A 16,319-nucleotide genomic window follows, 5' to 3' on the forward strand; every position below is an offset into this window, starting at 1 on the left:
GAATTGATGTCAGCTAATGACCTTATAATGACTCTTTCCAGAAGAAGACTATATGGCTGTGTTCAAACACAGCTACACAGAATTTTTGCATTACTATATCATAAGGCAGAAGCCGGATGCTAACAATGCTTTCACATATGTTCTTCAACATTCAAAGACGCTGTGTGTTCGAACCCAAGAACACTGTAACTTTATTACTTGAAGAGACATAAACACATGAAAGACAAAGTACACACAACAGAGAACACCCAAGTGCCCAGCAGAGCCTTGCACTCTGGCCTATATAGTCATTAGTTTTCACAGGAGCACAGTTGGCAAGCTGCACACAACTGCTCGTACTAGTAGACCAGATGGTCTCTAGTGGCCGAATCAAGCACAAACTCCACACGTGAACTATGAAGCAGCAGCCCTGGGTCATACAGTCAAAGAGCTGCTAAGTGACAATGGTGGACAATTCAACAGTAAAAAAAGTTCAGAACATAGTGCATGCAGAAGGTGCTACTCAGAGGCTGGCGGCACCCTGCACACCACAGCAAAATGGTGGGGTGAGCATGAGATGCGAATTATAATTGAAATGGAAAGAACCTTAAGTAATCAAATAAAGACATTAATTTTCCAGCAGACATGTGGGCAAAAATGGTTGGAGAATCAGCATACACTATAATCTGAAATGCAAAACCATCTCTGGAAGGTATTAGTCCTTTTGAGTTGTGGTTAGATATGAAGCCGAGAATAAAACATTTACGTATAACAGGCACTACGTGCTGTGCCCACATCACTACGTGCTGTGCCCCCATCACTACATGCTGTGCCCACATCCCAGTCCAAAGAAGACTTCTAATTGATAAGAAAGGTGTCAAGGGTTACCTCATGGGGTATGATGACAATGGGCATTACAGAATCTGGGTGAAAGAAGAAAACAAAGTCATTTTCAGTAGATGTGTAATCTTCTATGAAAAGCCCGCAAAATGTGAAGAACAAGTCAAATTACTGTTGAAGGATGTTGAAGAAAGTAATCAGGGAAAGTATGCAGCTCAAGAAGAAAAGAACAAAAAACTATGCCCAGTTGTTGGAAAAAAGCACGGTCACACCCTTCTACATGAAGGGTACTTGAAGTGCTCCACAAAACTACTGTCCAATATCCTAGACATCGATTTGTTGTAGAATCTTGAAACATATTCTACACTCAAACACAGTGAGGTATCTTGAACAGAATGACCCCCTCAGTGCCAACCAACATGGATTTTGAAAACATTGACCACATGGAACCTAACTCGCACTTTTCTCACATGATGTACTGAAAGCTTCGAAACAAGACAGTGAGGTAAAAGATGTATTTGTTGATTTCCAAAAAGCATTTGACTCAGTAGCACACCAATGCTTATTGTCAGAAGTACAATCATATGGGGTATCGAGTGAAATTTGTGACTAGATTGAGGACTTTTTGGTAGGGAGGACACAGCTTGTTATCTTGGATGGAGAGTTATTGTCAGATGTAGAAGTAACTTCAGGTATACCCCTGGAAAGCGTGTTGGGACCCTTGCCATTCAAGTTGTATATTAATAACATTGCAGACAATATTAATAGTAAAATCAGGCTTTTTCCAGATGATGCAGTTATCTATAATGAAGTACTATCTGGAAGAAGCTGTATACATATTCAGTCACATCTTGACAAGATTTCAAAGTGGTGCAGAAATTGGTAACTTGTTTTAAATTTTCATAAATGTAATATTGTGCACCTTACAAAACGAAAAAACATAGTATCCTATGACTAATATCAGTGAGTCACTGCTGGAATTGGCCAACTCATACAAATACCTCGGTGTAACACTTTGTATGCATATAAAATTCCATAGGCTCAGTCGCGGATAGTGCAGGTGGTAGACTTCGGTTTATTGTACAACAACCTGTCTCTTGTCAGTAGTACATATCCTACTGAGTGGAAGCAAAGTTTAATTTAACCTGTACCCAAGACTGACAACCCACAGTCACCGGGTGACTACAGGCCTATCAGCATACTACCTGCAATATCTAAAGCCCTAGAATACGTTGTTCATGAACAGCTGACGGATTACCTCAAAACTCATAACACCCATGATAAATATCAGTCAGGCTTCCAAAAGCACCATAGTACAGCAACTGCATTAATCAAAGTAACTGATGACATTAAACATGCTATGGACAGACGTGAAGCTACCATCCAAACACTGCTTGACTTTAGCAAGGCTTTTGATACAGTTGACTTTGATATATTACTAATTAAAATGGAACAGCTGAATTTCTCAAACAGCACAATACACTGGTTCGACAGCTACCTCAAAAACAGAAGTCTACAAGCCATTTATGGGTCAGAGAAGTCATCATGGAAAAAGTGCGCTCTGCAATTCCGCAAGGCTCCGTCCTTGGTCTATTACTCTTCTCAGTGTACATCAACGATATTTCTTCAGTGATCCACTCCTGAAACTACCATCTATTTGCCGACAACATCTAACTGTACATAGCTGCAAGCCCCAAGAACATCGCTGATGCAGTAGCGAGTATGAATGCAGATCTTTGCTCTGTTTCTCGATGGGCACAGAACCTAGGTCTGAAACTAAACCCCAAGAAATCACAGGTCATTCTTATATCTCATCCAAAGTTAATCAGCCGATACTTTCATGAAACAGTCCCACAAATACTCCTCAATGGTACCCAACTACCATACCAAAAAAACAGTAAAAGACCTTGGAATAATCTTGGATGAACACCTAAACTGGAAAGAACAAACAGTCACAGCTTGCCAGAAATCGCTCTCCTCCCTACATGCAATCCAAAAATTTAGAAAAATATTTCAAACCCATGTTAAACAAAAATTAGTCCAAACACTAGTATTGCCTAATCTTTACTACTGTGATGTAGTTCAACATGGCACAAATAGTGAAAAGTCGAGATGCCTCGAGCTCGTGATGAATGCTTGCGTTAGATACATGTGTAATATACGGTTGTACGATCATATCAGTCCTTCATACTCCCAGCTAGGTTGGATACGCCCAAATAAGGCACGCGGTCTCCACACAATTTGCTTACTTCATCGATTTCTTAGTCACTGGTGACCCCAATACTTATCTTCTCACATTAAACACCTATCATCATTCCACAACCGCAATACCAGATCGGACACGTCTACATCTACATCTACATTTATACTCCGCAAGCCACCCAACGGTGTGTGGCAGAGGGCACTTTACGTGCCACTGTCATTACCTCCCTTTCCTGTTCCAGTCGCGTATGGTTCGCGGGAAGAACGACTGCTGGAAAGCCTCCGTGCACACTTGAATCTCTCTAATTTTACATTCGTGGCCTCCATGGGAGGTATAAGTAGGGGGAAGCAATATATTCAATACCTCATTCAGAAACGCATCGTCCCGAAACCTGGACAGCAAGCTACACCGCGATGCCGAGTGCCTCTCTTGCAGAGTCTGCCACTTGAGTTTGGTAAACATCTCCATAATGCTATCACGCTTACCAAATAAACCTGTGACGAAACACGCTGCTCTTCTTTAGATCTTCTCTATCTCCTCCATCAACCCGACCTGGTATGGATCCCACACTGATGAGCAATACTCAAGTATAGGTCGAACGAGTGTTTTGTAAGCCACCTCCTTTGTTGATGGACTACATTTTCTAAGGACTCTCCCAATGAATCTCAACCTGGTACCCGCCTTACCAATAATTAATTTTATATGATCATTCCACTTCAAATCGTTCCGCACGCACACTCCCAGATATTTTACAGAAGTAACTGCTGCCAGTGTTTGTTCCGCTATCATATAGTCATACAATAAAGGATCCTTCTTTCTATGTATTCGCAATACATTACATTTGTCTATGTTAAGGGTCAGTTGCCACTCCCTGCACCAAGTGCCTATCCGCTGCAGATCTTCCTGCATTTCGCTGCAATTTTCTAATGCTGCAACTTCTCTGTATACTACAGCATCATCTGCGAAAAGCCGCATGGAACTTCCGACACTATCTACTAGGTCATTTACATATATTGTGAAAAGCAATGGTCCCATAACACTCCCCTGTGGCACACCAGAGGTTACTTTAATGACTGTAGACGTCTCTCCATTGAGAACAATATGCTGTGTTCTGTTTGCTAAAAACTCTTCAATCCAGTCACACAGGTGGTCTGATATTCCATAAGCTCTTACTTTGTTTATATGTGAATGGAACAGGAAGAAACATTAATAACTGGTACAATGGGATGTACTCTCTGTAATGCACCTCACAGTGGTTTGCACAGTATAGAAGTAGAAGTTGAGGGAAACTCCAACAAAGAAGAGTCTGAAGAATCAGAGACCAAAGACAAAAGTGTTGATACCAGAGGAAAGAAACTCTTTATCCAGCCTCATCAACAGCTGCATAGTGGTTTGACATTGATTCTTGTATAGAGGATTAGAAGAATTAATATTTATGCAACAGCCAGAACGGTACAATGATGGCATAGTGAGAGTTTGAAAATTAAGGTGAAGTATGTGTGGACTTCAGCAAGTGCGGAACTGTATCGAATGGCTTCCGGAAATCAAGGAAAATGGTATCTACCTGGGAGCCTGTATCTAATATTTTCTGGGTCTCATGAACAAATAAAGCGAGTTGGGTCTCACACGATCACTGTCTCCGCAATCCATGTTGATTCCTACAGAGTAGATTCTGGGTTTCGAGAAATGACATGATACACGAGCAAAAAACATGTTCTAAAATTCTACAACAGATCGACGCCAGAGATATAGGTCTATAGTTTTGCGCATCTGCTCGACGACCCTTCTTGAAGACTGAGACTACCTGTGCTCTTTTCCAAACATTTGGAACCTTCCGTTCCTCTAGAGACCTGCGGCACACGGCTGTTAGAAGGGGGCAAGTTCTTTCGCGTACTCTGTGTAGAATCGAATTGGTATCCCATCAGGTACAATGGACTCTCCTCTGTTGAGTGATTTCAGTTGCTTTTCTATTCCTTGGACACTTATTTCGATGTCAGCCATTTTTTTTGTTCATGCGAGGACTTAGAGAAGGAACTGCAGTGCGGTCTTCCTCTGTGAAACAGCTGTGGGAAAAGGTGTTTAGTATTTCAGCTTTATGCGTGTCATCCTCTGTTTCAATGCCATCATCATCCCGGAGTGTCTGGATATGCTGTTTTGAGCCACTTACTGATTTAACATAAGACCAGAACTTCCTAGGATTTTCTGTCAAGTCAGTACATAGAATTTTACTTTCGAATTCATTGAACGCTTCATGCATAGCCCTTCTTATGCTAACTTTGACATTGTTTAGCTTCTGTTTGTCTGAGAGGTTTTGGCTGGGTTTAAACTTGCAGTGAAGCTCTCTTTGCTTTCGCGGTAGTTTCTTAACTTTGTTGTTGAACCACGGTGGGTTTTTCCCGTCCCTCACAGTTTTACTCGGCACGTACCTGTCTAAACCACATTTCACGATTGCCTTGAACTTTTTCCATAAACACTCAACATTGTCAGTGTCGGAACAGAAATTTTCGTTTTGGTCTGTTAGGTAGTCTGAAATCTGACTTCTATTACTCTTGCTAAAAAGATAAACCTTCCTCCCTTTTTTTATATTCCCATTCACTTCCATATTCAGGGATGCTGCAACAGCCTTATGATCACTGATTCCCTGTTCTGCACATCTTGGCTGTACCTTTACATAACACAAAATCTTTCTCCGTGTCATTCTCCATCTCAGCCATACGACTATGGAATGCGCTTCCCTTATCCAGAACCACTCAACATTCAAGAGGGAACTCAAAACTTACATATTAGGGACGGTATAGCCACCATTGTTGTGCCCCTCTCATCTCTTTCTTTCTCCTATCCATCATAGCTTCGAATTTTACCGTTCTATTTCTCTTCCTCTAACCTAGCTACCTCTCCTATATCTCTTTCACCCCATTCTATCGTCTTATGTCTCTGCTCGATGAGAATAACTCACAAGCTGCAAGAACATAACGAGAAAATTCCCAACTAGCAATAGGACTGACATATTATTATTATTATTGATTGTTATAATTATTTTTTTATCATTATAATTATCCTTGTACTACTGTTATAATCTCTATTTTTTTCTTTAACATTAACACTGCATAACCCTTGATGTGTCCATAATGTTCTGTACAAACTGAATTTCGTTCAATCTGAGTATGCCTGGTTAGGTTTAAGAGAGGGACTGAAGGCCCTAATCTTGCCAGGTAAAATAAATGCATAAATAAATAAATAAAATACTGGGGAACTGCAATCACTCTACAAAGGAGATTGCTTACAAATCATTCGTGTAACTCTTCCTAGAATACTGCTCAAGTGTGTGGGACCCTTACCAGACAGAACTAACAGGGGATATTGAACATACACAGAGAAGGGCAACACCAATGATCAGATACAGAGAAGGGCAGCACCAATGATCAGAGGTTTGTTTAACCTATGGGAGAGTGTCACAGAGATACTGAAGGAGTTGAACTGGAAGATAGATGTAAATTATCCTGAGAAAGCCTGTTAACCAAGTTTCAAGAACTGGCTTTAAATGATTACTCTAGGAATATACTGTGATCCCCTATTTATTGCTCACATAGGGATTGTGAGCATAAGATTAGAATAATTACTGCACGCAAAGAGACATTCAAAGAATCGTTCTTCCCATGGTCCATACGTGAATGGAACAGGAAGAAACATTAATAACTGGTACAATGGGATGTACTCTCTGTAATGCACCTCACAGTGGTTTGCACAGTATAGAAGTAGAAGTTGAGGGAAACTCCAACAAAGAAGAGTCTGAAGAATCAGAGACCAAAGACAAAAGTGTTGATACCAGAGGAAAGAAACTCTTTATCCAGCCTCATCAACAGCTGCATAGTGGTTTGACATTGATTCTTGTATAGAGGATTAGAAGAATTAATATTTATGCAACAGCCAGAACGGTACAATGATGGCATAGTGAGAGTTTGAAAATTAAGGTGAAGTATGTGTTGACTTCAGCAAGCCCCAAGATGTTGGAGTAAACATTTTGGGGCATTTCTTTTGACAGCAGGTTTCAGCACAAGTCACGCAGGTACTTGTTTACATATCAGAGAAGAAGGTGACAAGAAACTGTTGGAATTTTTATGAATATGATGGGTTAGTTATGGTGAGTTATCAGCAGGAGGTCAGAAAGTTTGTTGATGAGTTGAAGGCTGAATTTGAGATCTCCATGAAACCAGCATTGTATTTCCTCAACAGTGTAGTCAAGATAAGTCAGAAAGCCTGTCCAAAGAAGATTCTGGAGTATTTCAGTTTTCAAGAGTGCAAACCCCATCTCAACACCAACTGTAAAGAAAACAGACACATCACAAGCAGAAAGAAAGAATACAGAGAAGTGCAACTTTCCATGTCAACAAGCAGCTGCAGCACTGATGTGCCTGATGCTAGGAATGAGAGCTGACCTGGCTTACAGTGTGAGCTTCCTGTCTCAAACTCTTGACTTGGCATCAACAGATGATGTATTACGACTGAAGTACTCTGGTATGTAGCATGCACATGTGATGTAAACCTAATGTTCCATCAAAATTTATGCAATGGCATATTAGACTGCTACAGCGATGTAGACTTTGGAGGATGCAACAACACTAGGCGGTCAACATCTGGTGTAGTTATTAAACGTGCAGGTGGAGCCATCTCCTGGCTCAGCGAGAGATGGCAAATGTCTGCCACTTATACAACAGAAGCAAAACTGGTAGCTGTAACAGAAGCTGTTAAAGAGATAATCAGTTAGCAAATGTACTGCCAAGCAAATCCAACAGTGTTAGTTTTATGTCATAAAATGGGTCTTTCATGTTGATGTGTTTCAGATTTCCTTCATTTTTTCTTAATTAAGCAAGGGAAAGTTTTACAGTCACATACATCTATATTTAAGTACAAAAGATAGTTGACAGTACTTCTGCTGTAGAGTCTTTGGAGAGAAAAGTAACATAACCATGTTATTTATCAAAGTGTGTCTTTGTACAATGTGAAATAACAAAATGTTCAATGCTGTTGTTAAATCTTTCAACCTAAAACAAGTAAATGTAACACTGGAACTCGAAACTGGATTTCCTGCTCATCATGAGCGGTTGTCTTAACCGCTTCAGCTATCCGAGCATGCCTCCAGGACTGATCCAAACATCTGTATGCCATGAATTCACAATCCTTATGTTCGCACAGATTGCAATTCCCACAGTGGGAGACAAATATTATATTGTCATTTTTGCCCATTGAGGTATGAATACATCATTAATGGTTACAATGTCTGTGTTCATACAGTTTCTGTATCTTCACAATACAATGTCCTTCAGACATGCATACATGTTTCCAAACTTCAATAAGTCACACAGTCACATCCCTTGCACTCACACAAGCAGGAAATTCAGGTTTGAGTACTGGTTTGGCACAAATTTTCATTTGTCACAAACAGATGATTTCAATGTATAGTTTCAATATGGAAATCAATTTAGTACTGTATGCATGTCTGAAGAACACTGTATTGTGAACATAGAGATGTTTATACATAAACATGGACATTGAAACAATCAATGATGTACCCCTGACTTGATGGTTTAAAATGATTATATAATACTTGTCTCCCTGTGTGGTAATCATGCGCTGTGTGAGTATAAGGGTTGTGACAGTGTGACATATGGAAATCTGGATCGATCCTGGAGGCATACTCAGATAGCCAAAGTGGTTAAGGTGACTGCTTGCAATAAGTGAGAAATCGGAGTTCCAGTCTTGGTTCAGCACAATTTTCAATAGTCATGAACAGCTGACATCAACATACAGTAGAAATATGCGAATCCATTCCGTACTAGTAATAACTTACGTTGAATCGAGTCTTGTTCCTCAAGGGCTGTTTATAGTGATTTTATAGAAACTGAGTCAGAAGCTATGTCAAAAGCAATGAACCCCAAACAAAGTCATAACTCATACTCATTGTTCTGTTCTAAAATTGCTTTCACTTGCTGCAAATGAACCACTGTGCTATATCTACTTCTAAAGCCATTTTGTTCATTTGACTGATTAAAATCTAATGTGTTCTTCTTTGAGGCTCGTAATATATATTGTGAACATATTGTATATTACAGAGAGGAGGCCCTTGGATCTATAGCCATTTACATCTTTACCATCTGCTTTCTTGTAAATTGGAATAATTACAGCAATATTACAACTCTCTGTGATTGTCCGTAAACAATTTTGTGAGCTTCTTTTGTATTATTTTAACCATTTGTACTGAAATACTATTATCTTCATGTGATTTTTCTTTTTTGTACCTTGGATGGTTCTACACACCTCACCTGGCATTACGTACAGAATGTCATCATTTACTTTCTATGTTTCTGACACTTCTCTTTACCTCTAAAAATACAGAATTAAAAAAAAAAACCTACAGATCCTTGTACAATTTTCTCTTTATTGTTTGTTGCTGTGCTTTCTGTCATTTCAATTGATCAACTGAGTAGCCAACGTAGGATTCTGTTTAATTTTTTCCATGCCCTTACTTTTTCAACTACCTCTCTTACAAGGGGAGGCCGCCAATTGTGAAATTCAGATTGGATTCATACTGCGCATAATAAAAGCTCATGCCCAGAGGTGTAATGTGGCAAAGCACCAAGATGCACTTCTCAGCCGTTGTCGAGAAAATCGACAGTTAAAAGAAACCGTTGCGGTGAAATACTCTCTACGATTAATAATTTTCCACAGCGTCGTGGCGCAGCGGTAAGCGCTCGGGTTCGTAATCCGTAGGTCGCCGGATCGTATCTCACGCGATGCAATTTTTTTAATTATTAGTTTTTTGTAATTCATATATATATATACTATTAATGAATTGCTTATGCATGCTGGTGAAGGCGGATCTCTCTCCAATTGTACAGCGTCCATTTTTCCGTTTTTTTAACAGGGTGTACCAAAGCTCTCCCGTCCCCACTGATTTTCAACGATGTTATAAGTTGCGCTAGGAATCGGATCTACCTTCTTTCGAAGTTAGCAGGCAACTACGCTGTTATGCGGGGGCTCGTTTTGGCCCATTCAACATCTGTCCTTCAAGTGTAACGAGCTAGTAACGGAGTTTATATTTCATACCTGCCACAGCGAATTTGTGTTCGTGGGGTCTCTATTCTAATTCAATCGTTTGACTTACGCTATACGTATTCGTTTCGGAATATCGTTTCTACGTCTTCCGTTAACTATACGTGGTTAACATTATGAAGACAATAACATTTGTGAAATACAACTTTGTTTGCGGAAAACATAATGATGTTCGAAGTCGCCAGTTTTTCCACGACAAACGACTTTCAACAACTTATTATATGCATAATTGTTGCAACTGATTGCCGGGAATTATATATATATATATATATATAATTTGAATTATAAAAAGGAAATACTAAAAAAAAAAAAAAAAATTGCGTAGTGCGAGATTCGATCCGGCGACCTTCGGATTACAAACCCGAGCGCTTACCGCTGCGCCACGACGCTCTGAAAAATTGTTAATCGTAGAGAGTATTTCACCATAACGGTTTCTTTTAAGTGTCGATTTTCTCGACAACGGTGAGAAGTGCATCTTGGTGCTTTGCCACATTACACCTCTGGCCATGAGCTTTTATTATGCGCAGTATGAATCGAATCTGAATTTCACAATTGGCGGCCTCCCCTTGTTAGCTAATTTTGATTGTATCTTGGCACATCCTCTCAAATATATTTTGTGATTGTATTATGAAAAGGAAAGTTGCTACTCACCATACAGCGGAGATGATAAGTCGCAGATAAGCACAACGAGAAGACTCTCACAATTAAAGCTTTTGACCGTAGGCCTTCGTCAACAATAGACACACACACACACACACACACACACACACACACACACACACACACACACGACTGAAACCACACTGCAGAGTGGTGGTTTCAGTTGCCTGAGGCTGCGAGACTGCAATCGTGTGTGTGTGTGTGTGTGTGTGTGTGTGTGTGTGTGTGTGTGTGTGTGTGTGTTGTCTACTGTTGATGAAGGCCAACGGCCTACAGCTTTAATTATGAGAGTCTTTTCGTTGGGCCTATCTGCGACTCAGCATCTCTGCTATATGGTGAGTAGCAAGTTTCCTTTTCATAATATTGTTAGATTCCATCCTGGATTTTCCATTGTTTGATATTTTGTGATAGTTTTGTTTAATTCAGCATGTTCTGTCATGACGCTATTAGTGTCCATCTGAAACAATTACCTTCTCTTTAATACTTACCTCATTCCATTTAGGACATTCCTTTCTTCTGCTTTTACTGCACATGTGACGTATTTCACCAACTGCTTAAGAACCTTTGTTATGTAGCTACTTTCACACTCTCTGTCTGTATAAACTTTCTTTTGCAAGATGTTGAAGCTGATAATTAAATAAGTCTTTTTCTTCCTAGATTTGAAACTATTTTTCTTCTGCATCTTATGAGGTTAAGATTATTTGCAATTGAAAAGTAGTTTACAACCATCACAACATGTACAATTTATTTGTTTTCCTATAAAATGTTGTCAATTTCAGTTTTATTTTCATCTGCTATTTTCCATGTACATTATCATTTTGTTTACTTATTTAAGTATGTGTAGTGGACAAACTAGTTGTGGCTCTCTGAGAATTCTTGTAATGTACAATTTCTGTCACTTCTGGTATCAAAATCAAAGTTTAGATTCCTCCTTTAGTTTCTATACTGCTGTTGCATTAAAATCTCCCACTCACACCTACACTTCCACGCAGTGCCTCTCCAAATGACATTTGGTCCAGCACTTCAACAGCCAGGTTACTGCATTTAGAGGGTGGCTGCATTTTCTAGCAGAAGACAGTGTGCACAGCATTGAAATGTGTGGAACATACACAAGAAAGGTTGTATAGCTGAAAGAATATGAGGTGAAATTCAACTGAGTTTTGTGCCATATGCCACATGACTCTACTGGATTTGCACCTCATTAAATATCATGAAAAGAAATAGTATACCAGATTTTCCTCACCAAGATTAATCTTTAGACAACAAACTCTTACTGAGAGAGGAAATCTCAGAAACATCTAGAAAATCAGCGCATGATCAGTTGGCCCATCTTATTGTGTAGGACAGTGGTCGGCAACTGGCGGACTGCAGTCCACGTCAGGACTGCAGAAGGTCAAAACTGGTCTGCCAAAAATATTTTGAAAGTATAAATTATATACTCATTCCAGCCTGAGATGCTGGAGTTGGTGGTCATGTGTGCATGACGTGTGCTCTCTCTCTCTCTCTCTCTCTCTCTCTCTCTCTCTCTCTCTCTCTCTCTATCTATCTATCTCCCCCCTGCCCCTGCTGACGAAGATTGTGGCTGAAAGCTATATGTGATTGTCTTTCAATCGTGCCTGTCTGCAGCTTGATGTGTCTTCTTTACAGTAAGTAGCAATCTATCTTTTCCTACATTGTTTAATTACATACTCAAGTTATTGAAGAAAATATTTTTCTGTAACTAACAGTTCATTTGAGCACCACCCTTGCAATTTTTTCTAGTAGTGTACAATTAACAGCCAAATAATTGGAATTCTTAATGGTTAGTTATAGGTAGATTAAATACACAGTTGCTATGCTGAGGGAGCAAGCTGGCCGGCCTGTACAGCGTGTTATGTCGATCCCCATAAGAGCTCTGCACACACAAATGCAACAAAACAATTTTATTTAATGAACAAGGATTTTATAAATCGATTTCAGACTCTGGCAACCTCTGAAATCTCTCTTAAATCAGAGAAGGCATATTCATTTAAACACCATTTTTTGTACTAGCTTCAGTGAGTTCATTCGGTGGCAGTGATCTTTGGCAACAAAGTGCCTCATTTGCAGAGCGGCTCCTTTGCAGTGAGGCTCCTTTGGTGTGCGGCAGCATACACTTTGATATGGAAGTAGCTCCTTTGTAGTGCCACAGCATGTGCTGTGTGCCAGGTGTCAGTATTTTGATACAGAATGAGTCTAAATAAGTGCACAAATTTTATTGCCACTTCCTCACTAGTTGCTGCGATCTCATATGAAGCATTTCATTAATATCCAGGTGTGTAACATTTCCCTTGTGTTGATATGGATCCTAAAAAGCAATAAAGTTGTTAGTGAAAACAGGAAGTTTTTGACTGAGTGGACTGAAGAATATCATTGTATGCTGAATGTTAGGCCTCGAGCTGTTCCAGTTTGCCTCATATGCAACAAAACTGTCACTCTTGTGGAAAGTGCCAATTTAAAGTGACACTATGAAACAACTCATCCGCAGCACCATACAAACTTTCATCTAGATAGTAACACTTGTCAAGATAAACTACAGGCATATCTAGCTTCTACCAAAAAAGCATGGCTTTCTCAGCTTTCTTTATGGGTGTGTGCGAAAAATCTGCAGAAGCACCAATGAATATGTGTTGGACACTTAATAAACACCAGAAGCCATTTTCAGACTGTGATATAGTAAAAAAGTGTCTGCTGGAAGTGGCCGTGGCATTTTCTGAAGAGAAAAAGTATGTTGTTGCCACAACTCAAGGTATTCCATTGTCAGCAAGAAGTAATACAAGAAGAACTGAAATTTTGGATGTTGACACCAAAAGTAGTTTACTTGAACTTATACAGAAGGCACCTTGCTGTGGAACAGCACTAGATAAATCATGCAACATTGTTGCTGAAGAACAAACATCCATTTTCTGACTGGGCCCTAACATGATCGGAAAGAAAAAGGACTAGTAAAGAGAATCAAAGATAAGAATGCTGGGCTACTACCTTTTCAATTCATAATTCACCAGACTGTCCTTTTTGGAAAACTTAGTGTGACTCTGAAAGAAGTAATGGACAGTTTGATCAAGTTGATTAATTTTATGAGATTTCATACTGCTCTTCAGCACAGACAGTTAGAGAGTTTCTTTCCGAGTGTGATTTAGCACATTCTGATTTACTGCAGAACAACAATGTTCACTGGCTAAGTAAAGGTCAAATGACTGAACATTTGTGGCAAAAAAGAAGTAACATGCTTATTAGAAAATGTGGATTCACAAGAAGTGGAAAACCATTTGGAGTTCTTACCAAACGAATGCAGTATGCCACCTGTGGCTTTCTTGACAGACATTCTGAAACATTTCAATGTGCTCAATACTGAGCTACAAGGAAATGGGATATTAATATGTGGACGGATACAAAGTGTATCTTCTTTCCATCGCAAGCTGGATGTCTTTGAAAAAAGACATACCAAGTCAAGAATTTCTTCATTTTTTCAACAATTTTTGAATATAAAAATAATTCTAAAATGAACATTTCAGTATTCTCAAATTTTATGTCAGCTTTTAAGAAGGAATTTGCAGCAAGATTCTAAGACTTTTCATAGATAGAGAAGCTGCACAATTCTTAAAATCATCTTTTGAAGTTTCTCCTGTGGCAGAATGGATGGATGTGGCTGCAAAGCTGTTCTGTCTTTCAAAGCCTTTACTCCAAATGAAGATAACAGACTTGCAGGAAGATATTTCCTTGCAGAAGTGTAAAACTGCAACTGCTGAGGAATTTTGGAATAAACATGTCCCAGAAAAATATGAAAATGGCAAAAATAATTAGCCATATACCTGGCTACTATGTTTGGATCCACATATATTTGTGAAATTTCATTTCAAAAATGATTTTTATTTTTGAAGAACAAGTATCACTCAGGATTAATGGCTGCCCACCTGAAAGACACTATTCACATAAACTGATCCCTACATGAACCTAACACTAAGAAACTGACTCGAGACCGCAAATGTAATTTCTCCCAATGATTTTTTATTACAAATATTCCTATCTACCGTACTTCATATTTTTAGTGAGTGAAAATAAAAATGAAAAAGAGTGATGAACATAAGTTTTTCTGGATTTTTTAATACAAATATGCCTATCTATTGCATTTCATATTACTTTGAGAGTGAAAATGAAAATAAAAATTAGCAAAAATTAAAATAAAACATTAGCAAAGAATAAGAGGTCTTACGGACTTTGATAAAAATTTTCAAAAGTATCTGGATCCATCTAAAATTACAAGAGCTGCATCAAACCAGTATCTGGACTGAAGACCACAACAACAACAACCATCTAAAATTACCCTGGTATAGAATGGCTAATGATCTGGCAATATGTTCAATGATGAATAATAAAAATTATTTTGTAAAATAGAGCCACAAGGAATGACTGTGCTTCTCATGATTAGTTTCGTTCATTTCCAGTTTTGTGTTTTTCTTCTATATTGGATTTAAGTGGCACAACAGATACTAACGTGTGACTGTTCCACATAGCTACAAGAACACATTATGGTTTGAACCACTAAGTGCTTCCACTGCTGATAAAACACTATGACTATTCTAACCATTACTCTGATCAGTTACAAATGTCAGTGCTAATGCATTTCATACATTTCTACTGCTTCTTAATAATGCAAGTTCTTTAATTAATGCTTCTATGTGATTAAATGCTGATAACTGTAGAACAACATTCAGCAAACCATTTCTCAAAAATCAATTTCTGACTTCAAACTTACTCCTCTGATGTTCTTGTTTGCAGTCCAGTATTATTTGTGAATAAATGCATACACATCTAAGATGTAAGTTAAAATGTGATAAAAACTAAAACAATGACATAATCAAAAATATAAATTACATAGGGTAAATAATAATGTCCCTTCCTCCTTCCACACAATTCCCAATTCCCATCTAGCATATTCCTCATGTGCTACCGCACCTCTTTAAAATTATTGCATCAAACACACAATTATTTTACTTTTATTTTGGAGAAATCATTTTCAGTGTCACTTTAATGGTCAACTATGCTTTTCATTTAACGTGAGTCCACACCCATGACACCATGACAATTGTTTAAAAAGGGGGGGGGGGGGGGCGGGGGTAGGACGTCAAACGGGCCAACTTGGAGCAGGAGAGGCACCACAGGACATTTTAATTTCCACTGTCTATACTTTTACAAGTAAATTAATAAAACTTTGTCAGAATGACCAGGAAGGATTCAGTATTCACACTTGTAGCAGCGGAAGTTCAAAAATATAACAAAATAATTTTTTTTACATGTGTAATTTCATCATTTTTTTACTCACTATTGGCTGCATTTGTTGCCATAGGTACACTTTTCTTCATAAGTAAGAGAGAATGTTCGATGAATTTTGTGCAGCATAAAAACCATACTTACAGGTGTCTGAAACTCTACAATCTATTTAATTTATGAAAAAATGAAAGAGCTGTTACATTTTAAACTTTATGTCTACAAAAAAACAAATTTTGTA

At 38.7% G+C, this 16,319-nt stretch overlaps 1 protein-coding gene across 1 annotated transcript in view; it reads right to left on the reverse strand.

The window, feature by feature from the left end:
* LOC124550891 (kinesin-like protein Klp98A) overlaps nucleotides 1–16,319 on the reverse strand; it is a 376,578-nt gene that overhangs the window by 63,926 nt on the left and 296,333 nt on the right. The window lies entirely within an intron of this gene.

The sequence above is a fragment of the Schistocerca americana genome, chromosome 1, assembly GCF_021461395.2.
Source record: "Schistocerca americana isolate TAMUIC-IGC-003095 chromosome 1, iqSchAmer2.1, whole genome shotgun sequence".
In the NCBI taxonomy this organism is placed as follows: Eukaryota; Metazoa; Arthropoda; class Insecta; order Orthoptera; family Acrididae; genus Schistocerca; species Schistocerca americana.